Raw genomic sequence first — 13,058 nt, forward strand, 5'->3', positions numbered from 1 at the left:
TTCTTCTAGCAACGCACATTCCCGGGAGTTCCCGTGTGATAGCAGACAGACTCAGCAGGTTCATTATACAACCTCACAAGTGGTCCCTGAATCTCTCGATAGTGGTGGAGATCTTCCACCACTGGGGCCATCCTTGCTGAAACCTCTTTGCATCCCTGACCAACTACAAATGCAGCAACTACTTTGCCCTGATTCCCACTCTGGGACAGTCACCCAGGGACGCTCTAGTCCACGATTGGCCCTCAGGTCTTCTTTATGCATTTCCACCTCTTCCCCTCATTCCCCAGTTTCTGAAGAAAGCCCGTTGGTTGAAGAGCAAGGCAATCCTCATAGCACCATATTGGCCTCATCAGATTTGGTTCCCCTTCCTTTGGCCTCACCTGCTAGATCAACCATGGATTCACCATCCAACCCCGGGGTTGATCTCCCATCCGCAAAATCTGATTCATCACAGCCTGGCCAGCCTGAAGCTCACAGCTTGGCTCCTCCAGTTCCTTTGATTGCCAGGCAGAATGATCTTTCTTTATCAGTACGGGACATTCTTATTGCATCTCATAAGTCTTCCACTAGAATTACTTATCTAAGCAAGTGGAAAAGATTTACCTGTTGGCTGAAAGAAAAGCAAGTAGATCCCTTTTCAGCACCAGCGTTGATAGTACTAGAGTATCTAGCTGATCTATTCCAATTGGGTCTATCGGCCTCTACCATAGGTTGGTTGGTACTCGACTATCAGCCCTAGGGCCTATAGAAGCCTAGCCATAACAATTCCCTGGCTATTTCTTCCCACACTATTTACTTCCCTGGACCCCTGTCTAGCAGGGTGACTGACGTGATCCCTGGGATGAATTTCCTTTCTCCCATCCAATCATCAAGGTTCTTTTTGAAGAGGGCCAAAGAGGGGCACTGCTTGACATGCATGGGCAGTCTATTCCAGAGTCTGGGGAGTCCCTGGGTCAGGAACCTATCCTTCCAGCATGTTTTGTTTATTGTGATGACAAGATTTAGATCCCTGGTGCATGTGGTTCTGAGGGATTGGGATTTCTTTAAGTGTAGCATGTCCAACAGCTCTGGGTTTGACATGGCCTTGTATGTTAAGCAGAGATCACCTCGGAGTAGATGATATGCGACAGAGTATAGCTGGAGTTTTTTAAGGCGGTCAGCATAGGGCATTTGCTTTAGGCCTGTGATTCTTTTAGTGAGGTATTTCTGCGGCCTTTCCAGTTGTTGCAGATGTCTTGAGAGGTACATACCAAATGGGGTGTTGTATTCTATAATGGGTCTAATGAGAGATGAGTACAGTGGGACAATGACCTCCTTTTTTCTGGATGAAAAGCCCTTAGTGATGAGGTGTGCCACATAGGATTTCCTGACTGTTGTGGCGATGTGGTTATTGAAGGTGAGACCAGTGTCCACCTGTGTCCCTAAGTCTCTTATCACACTTTCGGCATTTAGTGTACTGCCACCTATGTGGTAATTCACGGGTACTTGTTTTTTCCCAAAGGGGATAACTATACATTTCTTGGCATTGAGCTTGAGCCCATGGCTCTGGCACCAAGCATCTGTTTCTGTAAGGCCCTTTTGTAGAGTATCAACATCATTTGGGGATTCAATAATGGCTCCCAGTTTACAGTCATCTGTGAACTTTGTTAGCCAGAGTCCCTTAGTGTTGGCCTGTACTTCAGAGAAGTAGATGCCAAACAAGAGAGATCCCAGGACTGAACCCTGAGGTACTCCACGTGTCACTTGTCTGAAGCTGGATTTGGAGTCAGCTACTTTTACAGTGTGGGTTCTGTCAGTAAGCCAGTTGGCAACCCATCAAGTGATGTAGGGATTAATGCCCAGCTTAGTAAGTTTATTTCTGATTCCAGAGTGGGGGATGGTGTCAAAGGGCTTGGCGAGGTCCAGATAGGCTAGAGTTCATTTGGCTGCAATATCTAATTTCCATGAGGGTGTCCAAGGTTCCTTTCTTATGTCATACAAATTATGCAAGACCTTCATAAAAGGTGTGAATCATCTGAAGCCCCCTTTTAGAGAACCTATTCAACCATGGGGCCTGTCATTAGTTCTACAAGCTCTGACAATGCCACCTTTCGAACCAGCTTCTTCATGCGACCTCAAATATTTGTCATGGAAAACCTTGTTTTTGGTCGCCATTACTTCTGCCAGACCTATCTCTGAGTTTCAAGCCTTATGCATCAAGAGTCCATATTTGATTTTTCATAGAGATAGAGTGTCTTTGAGAACAAATCCTTCTTTTCTGCCAAAAGTGATCTCTGAAATGTCCATTAATCAAACCATTGAATTGCCAGTTTTCTTCCCCAATCATTCAAACAAAGGAGAGTATTGCCTACATACCCTAGATATTCACAGGCAAATTCACTTCTACTTGAACAGGACTAAGGCCTCTCATAAATCAGACCAGTTATTTTTGGCCTATTCTGGATCTAGATTAGGATGTGCTGTTGCTAAGGTCACATTGGCTAGATGGTTGAAAGACCTTGTGACCTTCGTTTATACACAACGTAATATTCCATTGCCGACTACCATAAAGGCTCATTCGACAAGATCGGTGACAACTTCTGCTGCCTTCCATGCCAGAGCTTCTTTACATGACATCTGTGCAGCTGCAACCAGGGCTATGCCTCATACCTTCATCAATCATTACAAATTGGATTTGGCCTTCAGGGGAAGAGCATGTTTTGGTTCTATGGTGCTCAGGAATGTCCTTCCATGAGAGTCTCCCAGGAATAGAGGTAGCTGGGGACTCTGTCTCATATGTAAGGAATGAACAAGGATTAACAATATCAGATAAAGAAGTTATGTCTTACCATAATGTTCCATCTGTATTGTTGATCCTCATTCAGTCATTACGACGTTCCTTCCTTCCCCCTCCTGTGGCTTTTAGTGGATCTCACCATACGGTTCTTTTAGGTCATTTGACCAGAGGTAGCCTCTACCTTCTTTTGACTTGCAAACTCAATCTGAGGTAACAGGGAGAGGGGAATTCTGGGTAAGAGTTTTAGCTCGAGAGTTTGTAGCTGACACGAGCTTGGAAGATGGCCGGCTCGGTTCCGAGATCAGAACCGATACCCATACGTGATGACTGAACGAGGATCAACAATACAGATGCAACATTATGGTAAGACATAACTTCTTTTTATATAAATGTCACCAAATCAACAGAATGACTGAATGTGGGGCTTGTGGACAGTGTTCTTTTATTTCAGAAGGCACAGAGTTTAGATAGCAATGCTCCCTACATTCTGTTTTTTGAAGAGGAAGTTTTAATAATGGTTCAAAAGGTGTAGTATATGTTGTTGTTTGTGATTTGTGTCAGGCATTTTATATTGGTAAAATGTAAATGGGGGGTTTAGGAAGAGTATTTTCCAGCATTTATACAGCATAACAACTAAGGACATAAATAATGCTTTGTTTAAGCATTATGCTATTACAATAATTTTTTTGAGATGTATGTATTTTATTGTTGAGAAAGTACCATTGCTTATGAGGGGTGGGGAGTAGAAATCTCTGCTTGAAGCATGATAATTGTTTTGGCAAATCAAATTTAATGCCACCCCCCCACCCCCCCGGCCTTAGTTATTGCATATCTATCAATATTATTTTAAAGTTAAGAGCTGCTGTTCTATGACATATTATGGTCTATGTTTGCATTCATCATTTTATAAAACTATTTTTAAATGCCAATGTGGGTATATTAATATTTATTAAGGGAGTTTCTACATGTTTTGTCTCAGTTTTTATAAAAATATTTAGATACATTTTAAAATGAGAAAATGAGTAGAGAAATTATTATATTTATTGTTAATTGCATATGCACATATGGGAGTGCTACAGAATCCTGAAAGCCCAAAATCCTGAAAGTTCAAAATGCTGAAAACTCAAAATCCTGAAAACACACAGGATACCAACACTTACTATATTCCACCACAAGTACATACAGAAACATATTACCCTTCAACTATATGCAGGGGGGCTGCCCACACCCCCCGCTACTTAAATATATCAACTCCAAGATTGCACTTCACTACACTAAGTGCAATCTTGGAGTTGATATATTTAAGTAGCAGGGGGTGTGGGGCGGCAGACCCCTACATGAGGGGTGCAGGGGGGCTTGCCCCCTGCTTATACTTGGAGAGCAGTAATATAGTTTGTGTTTTATTTGTTTCTGTATGTACTTGTGCTGGAATATAGTAAGTGTTGGTATCCTGTGTTTTTTTTAGGATTTTGAATTTTCAGTATTTTGAACGTTCAGGATTTTGGTCTTCAGGATTTTGGGCTTTCAGGATTCTGTAGCGCTGCCGACCACTGGCAGTGCAGGTCATTCAGTTTATTGATGGATAGTTGACATACCCCAGTATAAAGGTCTTGGGTTTAATGCTCATTTCAGCTAATGTGTTAAGATAACTACCATGCTCAGAAAGGGGCATAGAGAGTGTTCTATAGCTACATATGAAGTGGTAATTAGTCTTGTGTATGGTGATTTGAACTTCCAGGAGTTTAAATGTGATGTCCAAATGAAGGTGTTGTGAGGTGATATCCTTAACAAATAGTGATACCCCCCACAAATGACAGTAGGTCTGAAGATGTGATAGGTATTATACCCAGGAAAAGAGGGAGTGATTTAATTGCTCTGAAACCATGTATTTATGAATTTGTTCAGGTTGCAGGACAGCCTCGAGTTCTGTTTTTTTTTTTTTTTGTTAAGACACCTGCCATTGAGTAAAGCCAAATAAATGTATTCCAAATTAGACCACACTACGTTGGGTTGGAATGTCCATCAGGTAGATTCTGCCTTAAAAAAGTCACTATTGGGCAGCAAAGGCTTTAGCCAGAATGTGAAAGCCTTTGTAAGAGAAGTGCAGAGCATCCCTGGTAAAGAAGGAAGGCTTGTCAGCCATCTCATCCCAAGCTGACACATACTGGATCTCTCTAGAATGACACTAGCTACATAGCCAATTATTAAAGCCAATTATCTTATCTTTGATTCTCTGTGTCATTCTGGGTGATGGCAAAACACCATTCAAGACCAATGTCTTTCCTGCCTCAGATACATGCATAGCAAGATCAATACTGCCCTCCTGCATGTTCCTCTGAATAGAGTGTCTAAGGTAATTCATCCCCCACCCCTGTGGACCACTATCAGATCATAGACATATTTCTCAGGATGGCGGGATCTAAGAGCCCTTGTTACATCCCAGGTTCTGTCTCCAGAAAGACAGCTAACTGTCAGTCTATTCTTATCCAGTCTGGTGAGGGTGGTGACTGTATGCCTTATAATAGTCACCTATTACCAAACATTACCATGGATTGATGCAGTCTCGGTAGGTCATAAGGGCTTGGAGTCTGCACCCCTGAGCCTCTTAGAGGTATGGGTCCTAGGTGTGCCCACTGCTGCAATGGCTCAAGTGCATGGTATTTAGGCCCTGCATTTGAGCAGGTTTTCTGCTTGTTTGCACATCATGCAGCACCATGCACTGCAGTGCAGTTGTGCAGCAAAGCCAGACAGTTAAAGTCAACAAATTTTCCCTAAAACCCAGACAGAAATATCCATCCACCAAGCTCCTCTCTGATCATTTCTGAGTAGCCACCCCTAGTGACAGCAGTCTTCAACTTAGCATTATGGACAGTTGGACTACCCTTGTTTCTCCTGCCATCGTTCTTGACTTGGGTCTCTTGAGCCAGTGTAGCAATTACCTCATGTACACAGACAACCCTCTACTAATAACACTCTAGTACAGAGTGTGAGAGATGTATTAATACAATAATCTAGAATCCATGCTCTCTCACACCAAAACAATAACACAGAGAAGGTTGTCAACTCACCTACCATTACATATGCTCATAGTACCACTACTCATACACACAGCATGCATCAAACATGTAAATCCACATACGCAGAGGTTTTGAAAAACTTACTGAAACACACAGATCTCCAAAACAAAAGACTGCTACAACTAACACAATCTCCACAGCACCCATGACACATAGCAACGCTAGTGTCTCACCCACCAAGTCAGTAACGTGTAACACTAAAAAAAAATTTCTTGTCACTGGAGACTCAATAGTGAGAAAAAAACAAATTTTCTTGTCACTGGAGACTCAATAGTGAGACCCATGGATGTCCCACCACTAGGTTGGACAAGGAGGAAGTCACGGTAAGCTGCCTGTCCAGTGCCAAGATTTGTCAGATCACTCATGCACTCAGGTCTCTCAACAACAAATACTGTTATAATTTTGTCATAGTTCATGTTGGTGTGAATGACCTGAGACATACTTCACTGGACTATATGAAGAGAGACATAGTTGAGCTCTCTATGTCCCACGCATGTGTCCCTAGCCTTGAGTAGTATACTACCCTTACCTAGAATGATGCCACATTATAAACAAAAAATGATGGATTTCAATAATTGGCTCAGTTTTTGGTGTCATTCAAAGGGGATCCAGTTCCTGTCAGCACGGGAAGTCATGGTCGAAAAACCTTGCCAGAGATGGTTTGCACCTGGCACCTCTAGGCTTTCGGCTGCTCTCAAAGGCTCTTGCCTCCCCCATAGTGCCTTTTCAGGCAAGGTTTTGAAAATAATACTGTTGAGGTGAAATTAACCAATCAGAACAAAATAAGGGTCATGCTGCTAAATGCTAGCAGCTTAAACCAAAGACTGCACTCCCTGGAAGCACTTCTAAAGATGTAGATAGATGTCTGTGCAGTCACAGAAACCTGGTAAAGGCATCAGGCAGTACCCTGGCCTTACAAGGCTGCAATGCCTTCCACAACTTTAGACTGCAAAATGAACATGTTAAAACCAAAGAAGGCGGTGTTTCAATCTATATTAGAGATAAATTCACCTCACATCTAGTTAGACTGGACAACTCCATGCAGTTACTCAAGGTCCAGGTTACAGTAGGTAAGACCCCCCATTCAAGTCATAGCTAGTTATAGATCACCTCCAAGGGTCACAATGCCCACAAAGCCTACTTGACCAAACTGGAGACAATCCAAATTCTGCAGAACACACTGGTTTTGGGGGATTTCAATCATCCCACCATCAAGTGGGAAACCAACGCTAGTTCTAACTCACTAGCACAAAAGTTCCTTGACTTTGTTAATTCAAATGTCCTGGAACAAGTTGTCCATACCCCAACAAGGGGAACAAACATTCTGGATCTGGTCTTCACCAACATATCAAACAGATTCACTTCTGCAACTGTTGGACCCTCATTAGTTAATACTGACCACAAATCAGTCACCTTCAAGCTGGCACTAACACAAGAACTCACAAAGGGTGAAATCAGACTAAAATACTTCACCAAGGCAAACTATACATGCCTAGGTGAAGGTATAAATGCATTCCAAGCCCCACCCCTAGCTGAAAGTGGTAACTACACCAAACATTACACTAAAGCCCTGTACAACCACTTGCATAAGTGTATAAATTCGGCCATACCAGAAAGAATCAAAGTAAAAACAAGCTGCCATGGTGGACATCCAGCATCAACAAACCTTACAATAACTGCAAAAAGTCGATGTCCAAGAAAACAAAGGCAAGGCCCCAACAATGGAAAAGCACTGTCTTCAGCCTCAACAGTCAAATAAGACAACTGGTCAAATCCTCCAAGGGCTCCTTTGAGAGAAACTTAGCGAGTGCAGCCAAGGATAACCATAAGGCCTTTTACAACTACATATGTAACCTAAAGGGTAGGACCCAAGTATGTGCAGAATTAGTGGCCAATGGTATCACACACACTGACCCCACAGAGATAGCAAACCTGCTATCACTCCGTTATCCCCGCCTAACTTACAACAAGCCTTCCGCTAAACTTCACCCACCCTACATATCTGAAGAGTAGGTCCTTAAAGCCTTGTCCAAGGCAAAAAACACAGCTTCCATGGGACCAGATGACATCCCAGGCTATCTTCTAAACAGGTTAAAACATGAACTAGCATCACCCTTTTCAATCATAGCCTAACCACAGGCTTTGTTCCTGTGGAATGGGAACAGCAGCAGTTATTTCCCTCCACAAAGGTGGCCTAACATCAGACCTGGAGAATTACAGACCCAAAAGCCTGACCAGCCTCATGTGTAAGGCCATGGAACATATCATTATGGACCTCATAAATGAAGATATAGGTGAACTCCAAACCCTGGATCCTACCCAATTCAGCTTTGTGAAGGGCAGATCCTGCCTGTTAAATCTGGTGGATTTCTTTGAAAATGTGAGCAATGCCATTGATGAGGGCACATCTGTGTACACAGCATACCTCAACCTGGCAAAGGCTTTTGACGCAATCCCACATTCAGGCATTACCGATAAACTTAACAAACTGAATGTAAACCCCTTTGTTATAAGATGGGGTGCCAACTGGCTTACAAACTGGATACACACTATCAAAGTGGGTGACTCCACATCAACCAGCAGACCTGTTACCAGTGGGGTGCGACAAGAGTCAGTGCTTGCCCCCCTACTGTTTGGTATATACTTCTTAGAAGGTCTGGTCAAAACAAATAAGGGGTTGTTACTGACCAATTTTGCAGACTAGTTGCAACCATTGAATCCCCAAATTATGTCAGTATACTTCAGGAGGGTCTCACGCAGACCAATGACTGGTGTATTAGTCACAATCTCAAACTGAATGCAAAGAAAGGCATCTTCATTCTCTTCGGCACAAACAATATCCCCTCACACTATCAAATCAACAATACCCTAAGTGCCCATGAAATGGTAAGGGACCTGGGATCACAAGTTGACTGTGACCTTAACTTTGACCACCATGTGTCTACTGTAGTAAGAAAAGCTTTCTATATAGCACACTTTATTAGCAAAGGCATCACCTCAAGAGTAAAAGAAGTTATACCCTCCCTATACTCATCACTTATCTGGCCCATAATTGAGTATACTGCCCCATTTGGCATGTACCATACTAAGCACCTGCAGCAATTAGAGAGACCGCAGAGGTTTCTAACAAAGAAGATCAAGGGGCTCCAGCATGTGCCTTACACAGACCAACTAAAGTCCTTGTCACTATACTCCATATCATATAAACTTCTTAGAGGAGACTTACACCTGGCCTACACAGCAATCTAAGACCCAAATCTAATGAACTTGCTGCATATCCATAAATCAAACAGGACGAGGGCTACCCATTCCAGGGACCTAAATATGGCCTGTGACTTAAATAGAACATGCAGAGGGATGGATTTATCTCCCAGCGACTGCTGCATCTTAGGTTCATAGGTTCATAGGTAGGTACTAGGCTATCGGTCCAAGGGCCTATGCAAGCCTAGCCAACAAGGTTCCCTGGCTTATGCCACCCAAGAAAGTTATTTTCCTGTGCCACTGACGAGCAGAGACACAGAAGTGATCCCCGGGGTGTATTTCCTATTTCCCATTCACTCATCAAGATTTTTCTTGAAGAGTGCTAATGAAGAACTTTGCTTGACATAGATGGGTAGCCTGTTCCAGAGTATGGGAAGCCTCTGGGATAGGAATCTATCCCTCCAGCATGTCCTGTTTATTGTGGTGACAAGGTGTAGGTCCCTAGAGCGTGTAGCTCAGAGGGATTGGGATTTTTTTAGGTGTAGCATGTCCAACAGCTCTGGGTTTGACATAGCTTTATATGTTAGGCAGAGATCACCTCTGAGTAGGCGATATGCTATGGAGTAAAGCTGGAGTTTTTTGAGGCGGTCATTGTAGGGCATTTGTTTGAGACCAGTAATCCTCTTTGTGAGGTACTTCTGTGGCCTTTCCAGCTGCTGCAGATGTCTTGTGAGGTACATTCCAAAAGGGGCGTTGTACTCTATAATGGGTCTAATGAGTGAGTGAGTAGAGGGTAACGATGACCTCTTTTTTCCTGGACGAGAACCCTTTTATGATGAGGTGTGCCACGTAGAAGGACTTCCTGACTACTGTGGCGATGTGACTATCAAAGGAGGGACTACTGTCCACCTGGGTCCCAAGGTCTCTTATCACGCATTCGGTGTTAAGTAGATTGCTGCCTATGTGGTAGTTCATGGGTATAGAGTTTTTACCAAAGGGGATGACACTGCACTTTTTTGGCATTGAGCTTGAGGCCATGGCTCTGACACCAGGCAGCTGTCTCAGAGACGCCCTTCTGTAGGATGTTCACATCATTTGGGGACTTGACTATGGCTCCAAGTTTGCAGTCATCTGCGAACTTCGTTAGTCAGAGGCCTTCTGTGTTAGCATGTACTTCAGAGAAGTAGATACCAAACAGGAGCGGTCCCAGGATGGAACCCTGTGGGTCTCCACTTGTCACTGGTTTGAGGTCAGATTTGGAGTCTGCAACTTTTACAGTGTCGGTTATGTCAGTGAGCCAGTTGGCAACCCATCTTGTGACTTAGGGATTTATGCCTAGTTTATTGAGTTTAGCTATAATTCCAGAATGGGGGATGGTGTCGAAAGCCTTGGTGAGGTCAAGATAGGCTGTGTGAACCACTTTACCCTCATCTATGGCTTTGGTGACTGCCTCAAAGAAGTCGATCAGGTTCAGGAGGCATGATCTGCCTTTCATAAACCCGAACTGGGTGGGATCCAGAGTTTGGAGGTTACCAATGTCTTTGTTTATGAGTTCCATGATGATACGTTCCATGGCTTTGCAGACCAGGCTCATCAGGCTAATAGGTCTATAGTTCCCGGGATCAGTGGTGGCTCCCCCTTTGTGGAGTGGGATAACTGTTGCTGTGCACCATTCAGTGGGCACAAAGCCTGATGTGAGGCTATTATTGAACATGGTGCTTAAGTGGGGAGCCAGTTCATTCTGAAGTTCATGTAAAATGCAGCCTGGGATGTTGTCCGGTCCCATGGATGCTGTGTTTTTTGTATTAGAGAGTGCAGCTTTCACCTGCGTAGTTGTGATTACAGGGACTCTGCATTCTTCCTGTATAGATATGGGCCCTTTAGGGGGTGAGGGGGGTAAAGTTAGCACTGAACCTATCTGCCAGGATGTTGGCAATATCAGTTGGTTCTGTAATTTCCATGCCTTTGTGCTGTAACTCAGAGCAGATCTGGGTGTTGCCATTGAGATTCTTGACATAGTTATAGAATGCTTTGTGGTTGTCCTTGGAATTAGTAGCAATTTTATTTTCATAGCTAGCTTTGGAGGATCTTATAAGGGATCTCAGTTTCTTACTGGGGCTGACCAGGGAGCTCCTCCACTCATGGGATTTTACTCTCTTTTGCAGCAGTTTCTTCCTTCTGTTGTACAGTTTGTTTATGGCAGGGGACCACCAGATTGGCTTCCTTTTTTTGGAGGATAGCATCTTGGTTCTGTTTGGGATAGCATGATCCATGCACTAATGTAGGTGCTTATAAAGCGCATTTGTGTAGGATTCAGCAGTTGTAACTGTATTGTCCATCTGCATGGGTGTCATGAAGTTCACTACTTCTGTTTTAAGAAGCATGAAGTTGGCTTTGGAGAAATTTCTTACGGTGGTTTCCTTAATGGGGGTGGGGGTGGGATGTGGATATCGAGGGTGATTAGCTTATGGTCGGATCGGACCAATGAGGAGTTGACTTCAGGTGTGGAACACCGGTCACTCATGTTGGTAATGACTAGGTCTAGGATATTGTTGCCCCTGGTGGGGGTGTGGATAAGTTGATCTAGGGCATTGGAGTTTATGAATTCCAGAAAGCGTTGTGCTAAGGAGTTAGTACATGAGTAGTTTTCCCAGTTAATGGTGGGGTAGTTGAAGTCGCCCATTATTAGGGTGTTTGGTTGAACCCTAATATTTTCCAGTACATCAAGAAAAGAGGAGTGGGAATCCTGGGGCATGGTAGGGGATCTGTAGCAAGCTACAATTTGGATTGCAGTTTTGCCAAGAGTTAGTTGCACTTGGATAACCTCGAATGCATTATGCTGAGCAACTAGCCTGGAGGTGTGGATATCCTTAATGAATATGGACACACCCCCACCTTTGGTGTTTCGGTCCAGGTTAGATAGCCGAAAAGTGTGGTATGAGTTATAGCCTGGTAGTGCAGGGGTGCTCTCTGGAGCCTTGAACCAGGTTTCAGTCACTGCACAGATATCGATGTTCTCCATTTTAAGGAGTGCCTCAAGTGAGTGCATTTTGAAATTTAGACTTCTAGCATTGAGTAGCATTGCCCTCAGTTTTTGCTTACCTGTTCCTGTTATGGTGGTGAATTTGTTACTTGAACCCTGCCTAAAAAAGGCACTATAGGGGCAGCAAGAGCCTTAGCCAGTATCTGGAATCCTAGGAGCGACAGGTGCAGGCCATCTGTGGCAAAGCATCATGGTCTGTCGACCATGTCATCCCAAGCAGACAGATACTGGATCCCCTTTGAATGACACCAGAAGCTTAGCCAATTGTTGAAATCAATCATTTTGTCCTTGTACTGTGGTATCATTCTGGGCGATGGCAGAATGCTACTCAGGACTAGGGTCATACCTGCCTGGGCTACAAGATCGCAGAGCTCTTCCATGTCTCTTTTCATGTAGTCCAGGGAGGTACATCTCAGGTCATTCACACCAACATGGACAATGACAGAGTCATATTTGTACTTGTTGTGGAGTGACCTGAGTGTGTGGGTTATGTGGCAGATCCTGGCACCCGACAGACAGCTGACAGTAACCTTCTCCTTGTTTAGCCTGGTGAGTGGGACATCAGTGTGCCTGACTATAGAGTCACCTATGACTAATGTGTTGGGTATGTTGTTTTGCCTTATTGGCTGTGTTTGAGTGGCACACTGAATCTGTGGTCTATGTGTCATTTGGGTTGTGTTGGGGGATGGAGGTTGCTTGTGTTTCTGCTTTAGAGGTCTCTGTTGCTTAGGCAGATTATTATTGAGAGCCTCCGCAAATGTTTTTGAGTTTCTATGTGTGGATTTTGGTGGTGTAGACGTAGTGAGACTATCTGATGAGTGTGGTGTGGTGCAAATGTTTACCTTCTCCTCATGACTGTCAGGTTCAGTCTTGGTTGGTGAGAGCTTTACCTCTAGTGCCTATCTTTGCAATAGGCTACCAATTCATGTGAAACAGAGCACTTCTATGACACTGTTCAAAA

Source organism: Protopterus annectens, chromosome 8.part0 (assembly GCF_019279795.1).
Source record: "Protopterus annectens isolate FY-2018-M chromosome 8.part0, PAN1.0, whole genome shotgun sequence".
In the NCBI taxonomy this organism is placed as follows: domain Eukaryota; kingdom Metazoa; phylum Chordata; order Ceratodontiformes; family Protopteridae; genus Protopterus; species Protopterus annectens.